The 7,500-nt window shown below is 37.8% G+C and overlaps 1 protein-coding gene and 1 long non-coding RNA gene across 6 annotated transcripts in view; one reads left to right on the forward strand and one right to left on the reverse strand.

The window, feature by feature from the left end:
* Positions 1–7,500, reverse strand: part of ZEB2 (zinc finger E-box binding homeobox 2) — a 132,159-nt gene that overhangs the window by 53,582 nt on the left and 71,077 nt on the right. The window lies entirely within an intron of this gene.
* The window catches only part of LOC107973784 (uncharacterized), a 28,470-nt gene continuing 24,225 nt past the window's right edge, over positions 3,256–7,500 (forward strand). Inside the window, exons 1-3 of the long non-coding RNA XR_010149742.1 lie at positions 3,256–3,300; positions 3,462–3,509; positions 7,146–7,249. This is a non-coding gene — a long non-coding RNA (uncharacterized LOC107973784). The remainder of the gene's footprint in view (positions 3,301–3,461; positions 3,510–7,145; positions 7,250–7,500) is intronic.

The raw sequence follows: 7,500 nt of genomic DNA on the forward strand, positions 1-7,500 counted from the left end.
TTCCTCAAACAAATAAAGAGACCACTCTTTTACTGTAAACAAATGTACTTACAATTTTTTTACTCCCTAATTCTTTGGGAAATAATTTTGTAAGTCCTTCCTAAGTGTTTTAGACTAAGCCACCTTGTTCTCTGTTAGCTTCTTTTTACTCATCAAGATTATCTGTTGGCGGACAGCTGCATGATCTATGACCCACACCCTAAAAAAAGGGAGCAGTTTGAAAGTGACTATAAATTTTATTCATTCTCTGGCCAAAGTTATCTTATGAAGTATTGATAACACATTATCTTACAGAGCAGAATAATACTGCACAAAATGATACTAAGAGGTTTAAGACTCCTGCCTTACTGAAAGTTATTATTCAGAAGTTTACATAGTCTGCAAACACTTATCAGAAGCCATGGGCAGAAAGAACAGAACCTCCGTTTCATTAAGATACAGTGGAATGTTAGAGGTTTAGGACAGATAAAGGCCAATGCTCAAAAGTTCAAAATCTTCCTTGATGATAAACAACTACATAAATTAAAATGAATGTCTCTTAGAGGTGAAGACCTGAATATGGGTATTCATACATGACTATAAAGTTATACCAAGACCTGCCTTTCTCAATTTATTATGGTGGAAAATCATAGAATCACTGTACAAATCACTTTTGTATTGAGCCCAAAGAGGTCACACTGTTGCATATATGCTCTTTTAGTGAAGAAATTCCTGATACAAGCAATATCAAAATATTCAGTTAAGTTATTTAAAAAATTTAGTTTCATATCATCAGAACTACCCAGAATCTATATAAGTTCATGAATATGCTTTACATAATGTAACTCACTAACATAGGAAAAGAAAGCTATGTACTGTTAGGCTCACTCAATTTTCAAGCCAAGGAACATATTTATTGTTAAGACTTATAAGAATAAGAAATCACTCTTCCCTTATTCTTCAAATATTTTTTGCAAAATAAATTAATCAATACCTACAGGAACACCTAATTTACTATTTTTGAAAGAGGTAAAATAAAGATTTAAGTGATGAGTTTATTCAAAATTTCAAATTGCCTGACAAGTTAAGATATAGTAAACATATATTTTATGAAGACATCTTGATTTTTTTTGGTGAATAATTTACCTTTCCTTACAAAGCATGTATATTTTAATAGAAAGACACTTTAGGTATATTTTTCTCAATACTATTTTTGAACGTACAACACTGATATCAGTTTAAGTTTTTAAAAAAAATCTGCACTCGCCTTTTTTCTGCACATACATTGCGTGGCACAGAAAGCATTTTGGAGTATTGTAACATAGTTGCACTTAGAAATAATGGCAAAATTCTCATGTGCTGTCCCATTTTTACTGGACTTTTCAAAGAGTAAAATTTCATTATTTTTCAATGATATTTAATTTTCACATGACACTTTCTGAAATGTTAATGCAGTCCCTTATCAATGTAGATATTTTTCAAGGCCTGTGTTTTTATTCAAACTTAGATCCTTGGGGAAAAGTAGGCTAATGACAATAGGGAAATAAATATTACAGTTTCAAAAAATAGATCATTGAAATAAGAGTTAAAAAAAGTATTTTAAAGAATATAATTTAAAAATAAATCTTAAGAGAAAGAATTATCTTAAAGGGAAGATATATGGCATTTCAAAATGTTTAGAAATATTTTTAGCTAAAGAATCCACAAAGTTTTGTAGCTAAAGGGCCATATGCCCTATTTTAATAAAAAGGAATCCATAAAAAATAAATTACTTTCACTAAGTATATGCAAATTCCAATGTAAGCAATCAGTGCAAAATTAATTTTGCCAGAACTGATTAAAAGCATTAATAAATCTATATGCAGTATTGCTTCAATCTGATACTGTAAATTTATTATACTTCCTGTAAGATTAATTATAATGCTACAATAACATATTACGATGCCAGAACATATTACTGTACATTCTGTTAATAACAGTTAAGCATAACCTGAGTTGTAATTATGGACTGTAACAAAGTAATTTGATAGTGATTGTTTTCTTTAACTGTTAATGTTAGATGGGAAATAAAATGTGTATGTGCTTGTGTTCATTATATTTTTCTCTTTAATACAATACCTAATTAAAATCATGAAACACCACAGTATTTGTTCTCACAGATTCCTTTCACTTTTCGCTCCCCACCAAAACTGTCAGGCTGCCTGAGATAAGGGAAGGTTAAAAACAACAGTTTAAGTTATTCAAGGTTGTTGAGCATTCTTGTCCTGAACGAAAGCAAGCTTTCTTGAAAATGTATTTAAAAAAAAAAAAAAACAGTTTGTACTGTTCAGGACTCATCATTTGAGGTCTTCAGATGACATAGCAATTTTTCCATGTTATTCACACAACCCACAAATAAGTAACAAAATGCTTGAGAGATCATGGTGACAGCAGCCATTCCAGGTAGCAAAACAAAGACGCTGAAAATCTTTTATGAAGAGCAAAAGATGCCAAACAGAAACTTTTCTTTTTGGTAGCTTCATCCAAACTTTCTATTGTCTTTGCACTCTAACATTCTGACTGCATCTACCACAATACTAAGCTCATCTGATCTGATAGTCAGAGAAACATAAGACTTTGATGACATCTATAACTTATGGTCCTTTCCATTTTGTTGTCCTTTTTCGAAAGCTGAAGCAGCTACGTATGCACATAACTTTAAGAACACAAAATCTGAGGCCCTTTAGAATACTATACACAAACTTCGAGTGGCAAACAGGTTTCTGGAGAAGTACCAAAAGAAATTATTCAAGTTAAGCTTTTTTTGGATATATTCCTGATTAAGCCTGAACACAATGAAAAAAACAGTGTGAAGCACAATTCTGAATGGCATCTGTGCTTGGAGCTTCAGAGGACTGCTGACTGTCATAAAACTGTGTGTGTCACCAGCTGGGGGTCGGGGATTTAAAGATGTCAGGGGGACCTGGCCTCTCAGATGGGATAAAGATCAGAAGGAAAGCTGTCCAGGTGATGCCCAGGCCCCTGAACAGGCCTATCTGCACTTTCATTCAAATGATAATGAGTGTGTAAATCACATCTGTTCCCCCTCTGTGCCTGTATCATTGTCACCTGAATAGCATCCCCACCAGGTATCAAATGAGCTACAGGAAATAGGTTTTCTTTTTATCCAACTTCACTCTGAAATGAGAAAATGAGCACCCTGACAAGGAAGCCCACAAACCAACAGGGATTCCAAGCCCAGATTTCATCATAATAAAGAATGTTTAATTGTTAGATGAAGGTTCAGTCGGTGAGGGGGAACACCAAGGTTTTGATACAAAGGTAGCTCTCTGGCTCCTCACTGCCCAATTCTTGAATAGCCTCAGAAAAGTAGCCTGATAATTAGTAGTCACTGACTTTTAATGATCTGATCTCATTCTAATGGCACAACCCCAAAATCTCAGGCAAGACCAGCAATTCTCACCTCTCTGTCTTCTTTTAAGTATGGAAACAAGGGCTGATGAGATGGAAGCACTCCTGGAAGCCTGACAGTAAGTAATATTTTGCAATTAAAACATTTGCAAATATTTAATTGTCTAAAACAACAATGGCAAGATGGAGAAGACCCCTTATTTATACTTTCATATGTAAAGGAAATTTTGATATAAGAATGTATTTCTCCTCTGGGTTCATCATCCCCTGCTTCTATCATTTCTTTCCTCCTCTTTTTTTTTTTTTTTTTTTTTTTTGATCAGAGGCATGAAAGTGAGTAAGTGTGAATGCTTAGGTACCTGGGGTATGGAAAGGTGGTAATTAGCACAGCGGGATAATTGATGTGTAGATTGCAGCATGAACAAATGCTTTGACTTGTTTGTTCTTCTCACTCTTCCACATTCATTCTCTCTCTCTTCCTCTCACTCTCCCTCTCTCTCTCTTTGAAAACCCTGCCTAGCTAATGAACACCTTACCTGCTTAGTTAAGCTGATTACAGATACACATTTATCTAAAGGAAGCACCCTAGTCTCACAGAAGATGCTTAGGTGGTACCTTTTGCTCTCAGTTGCAAACCAAGAATGCCTTTCCTCCGTCCAGAGCTTCCATTTCACAACCCCTAACCGAGACACAACAATACCACCCAACCACACACAAAATGACAGAAATGCACCCCTCATTTTTTGGGGGAAAATGGTGAAGATGATCGAAAATTTTAGAAATAGAAATCAGAATCAGAGAAAATTCCTAAAGAATTTTACCTGAACAGCAAATGCACTGTCATTTCAGGCAGTATTCCTAGGACTTTCCACTTTGGGGAATCTCATAATTATAATTACTAGAAGCTCTGCTGTGTCAATGGTTTCAGTCTCAGACAGTTATTAAATTGAACTCTTTAGAAATAAATTGAAAACGTATCCATACTTTGGCTTTTCAGTCGCATTTGTTGCATCAGCCTTTCAGAAGAGGTAAGACATGTGGGGATACTCTACCTGCAGTGCCGTCTCCCTTCTTCTCTCTCCCCCTTCCTTCCTTCCCTGAACTTAAGTGCTCAAATTCTAACCTTCATAAGGCAGTTAAACTTGGGAATCCCTAGTTCAGAGTTAGCCCGCCTATCTTAAAACATGCCTAAATGCACTTGCACTGTGTGGGCAATAACATTTTCAAACATTCATATGATGCTTTCAGGAGACTCCTGAAAGCACCATCATCTCCTTCCCCAAATAGGCCATATGTCAGTAGTCAAAGGATATTGAATCATCCTTTCCCCTCTTTCCGTCCTTCCCCATCCTTCCTTCCTCCCTTCTTTTCTCCCTCCCTTCCTTGCTTCCTCCCTCTATCCTTCCTCCCTTCCTTCCTTCTTCCCTCTCCACATCCCCTCTGCTCCCCTTAAGTGAGCAATTAAGTCACTTAGTCAATATGGAAAAGATACACCTTTCGTCTTCAGGACTCCATTTTCACAAAACATGTTACATGTATATATTATCTTCAGCAAGGTCCAGGCTCTTTAGACCAATTATCTATCCAGTGCCTGGTGCTCTTTACTATGGGTATTCGTAGATCCCAGGGTATTTTTAATAGTCATTAATCAATCTACTCTCATTTTTTTTTCTTCTTTCAAAAACTTCCACATATGAGTTTGATGACTCATGGGCACCGTACCAAAGACTAAGAATTGGCTGGACGCGGTGGCTCACACCTGTAATCCCAGCACTTTGGGAGGCTGAGGCAGGCGGATTACCTGAGGTCAGGAGTTCGAGACCAGCCTGGCCAACATGGTGAAACCCCATCTCTACCAAAAATTACAAAAATTAGCCGGGCATGGTGGCCTGCACCTGTAGTCCCAACTACTAGGGAGGCTGAGGTGGGAGAATTGCTTGAACCCAAGAGGTGGAGGTTGCAGTGAGCTGAGATCGCGCCACGGCACTCCAGCCTGGGTGACAGAGTGAGACACTGTTTCAAAAAAAAAAAAAAAAAAAAAAAGAATTAAGTTTAATAACTGTAAATTTCAGTCAACTGATTTTAAAGTTTTTAAAAAGTTGGAGCACTTTAGTACATACCAGTGATCATATTTCTTTAAATGACATATTCTAAGTTCTTCAGATCCCAGTTCTGTTTTACACACAAGATTTCTCTGGCTGCTAAGTACTTGGTCGGTAACAGCCTTTACTGTATAAATAAGAGGGTTCTGACTGCACTGGCTTCCTCTGCTTTATGCAGTGGTAGCAATGGAAAAATGACTGGGGTAATCAATAAGTAGTTCATAAAAAAGTAGAGAAAATTTGCATAACTGGTTCTTATTAGCTTACCCATAAAATGTATTATGATATTTCTCATATGTCTAACATGCCTATATATGTTCTTCCTTCCATCACTAGATTTTGTTGAGGGCCTACAAATACGCTCTTTATTATTTATTATTATCCCTTACCACATCCCCCAGTTACTCCCATCTTGTCCATTCATCACAACTAGAGGAGAATTTTTGACTAGAAAACAACACATTTTCTCACAACTCTAAATTCTCCCAACTTATCTTCAATTAAAGATAAATTAATGAGCCATAAAAACTGTACCATGGTACTGGACCACCTAAACATGCTGAGGCCATTTCCCCTTTGAAGCATGATGGTCCCTAACTCGTAGCTGAGTAAGGGACTGCAGCTTCGCATGCCCTTCTGATGGGCCCATCTGGCCGCTTTCAGGACCCAACTTCAAATAGGAAGCGCAAAGAGAGGAAACAACCTTGCCTAGAAGCTGGGGCAGCTCAGCCATGTGAATGCTCCTGCCTGGCAGACATTTTATATTTCTGTAGGTTCTGGGATCAGGATGCTTCAATTTGAATCCAGCTGACTAACTTCCTAACTTGTGACTTTTGCTAAGTTATCTAACCTGCCTCCATGTCCTCCTTTATTAAGTGGAGGACAAGAGTATCTATCCACTGGGTCAGTGGGTGGTTGTGAAGGTACATGTAAAGCACCTAGAGACCAGCTGCCAGAAAGTGCTTAGTAATAAATATTAGGTATTATTATAATTATTAGCCAAGTCTAGGGACAGTTTTTTGGTGACAGTGAGTTCCGTATCATTCTTTCACATGCTAATTTTGTGACAATCCTATGGTGACTTACAGTGGTAAGATTTTATTTTTACTCCGTTTCTAAGTTGGATAAAGGGCAATGCAGGGCATTGAAAGGTCATGACATTTAAGCATGAAATATATAATTTAGGAGTTTGGGGGCACCTGCTGTGGAAAGGGGGCATCCCAGACACTAAACTAGGTTCCATGCTGCCACCCTATGAGGTAGGCAGCAGGACTCCATTTTACAGAAGAAAATGCTAAACGTTCAAGATGATAAAGGACTTACTGAAAGTTCACGCAGCTAAGTGGTGAAATTGAGTTTTCCACTTTTCATCTGTCTCACCTCAAAATGCAACATCTCTCTGAATGCTGCATCACACTTTTCAAACTGTGCATGCAAGGTACATGCTAAAAAGGGCCTTTATGGTTTTTGACATTTACGTTGCACACATTCAGAAGAGATAAAAATAGACTCCATGCTGCTGATATAATTACTAGAGGCTATAAAAGCCATGCAAAATCTGGAGAGGGGGCGTGGGAATAGTCGAGGAAAGAACATAAACAAGGGAGCAGTGACATAAACTAGGACTTCATGCCATCCTTAATTCCTTCACAGAGCTCCACACAGTCCTACAGCGTTCCACCATGTAAAATCAGGCCTTCATTTTGAACTTGGAAATCTCCTCACTTGCAGGCAGTGGCAATGCCAGCAAGCCACAGGTGGGCACCACATGAGCAGGTGAGAAATGCCACTAGTAAGGGGAGGTTGAGGATCTGGTGCCTCTAAAAGAGCACATCAATCCTAATTATCCTGCGTGGGTGCACCACTTATGTCGTACTTAGGTACTTATTTTTTTTGTCAGGCAGTTTAAGAGAGTTTTAGGCAAATGAACGTCCGTGCCTTGGAAATCCCTGAGAAGACGTGAAGCAGCCTCAGAAAGAGAAACTGGCTGAGCTTTCAGCCTGCGCGC

The sequence above is a fragment of the Pan troglodytes genome, chromosome 13 (assembly GCF_028858775.2).
Source record: "Pan troglodytes isolate AG18354 chromosome 13, NHGRI_mPanTro3-v2.0_pri, whole genome shotgun sequence".
Lineage (NCBI taxonomy): Eukaryota > Metazoa > Chordata > Mammalia > Primates > Hominidae > Pan > Pan troglodytes.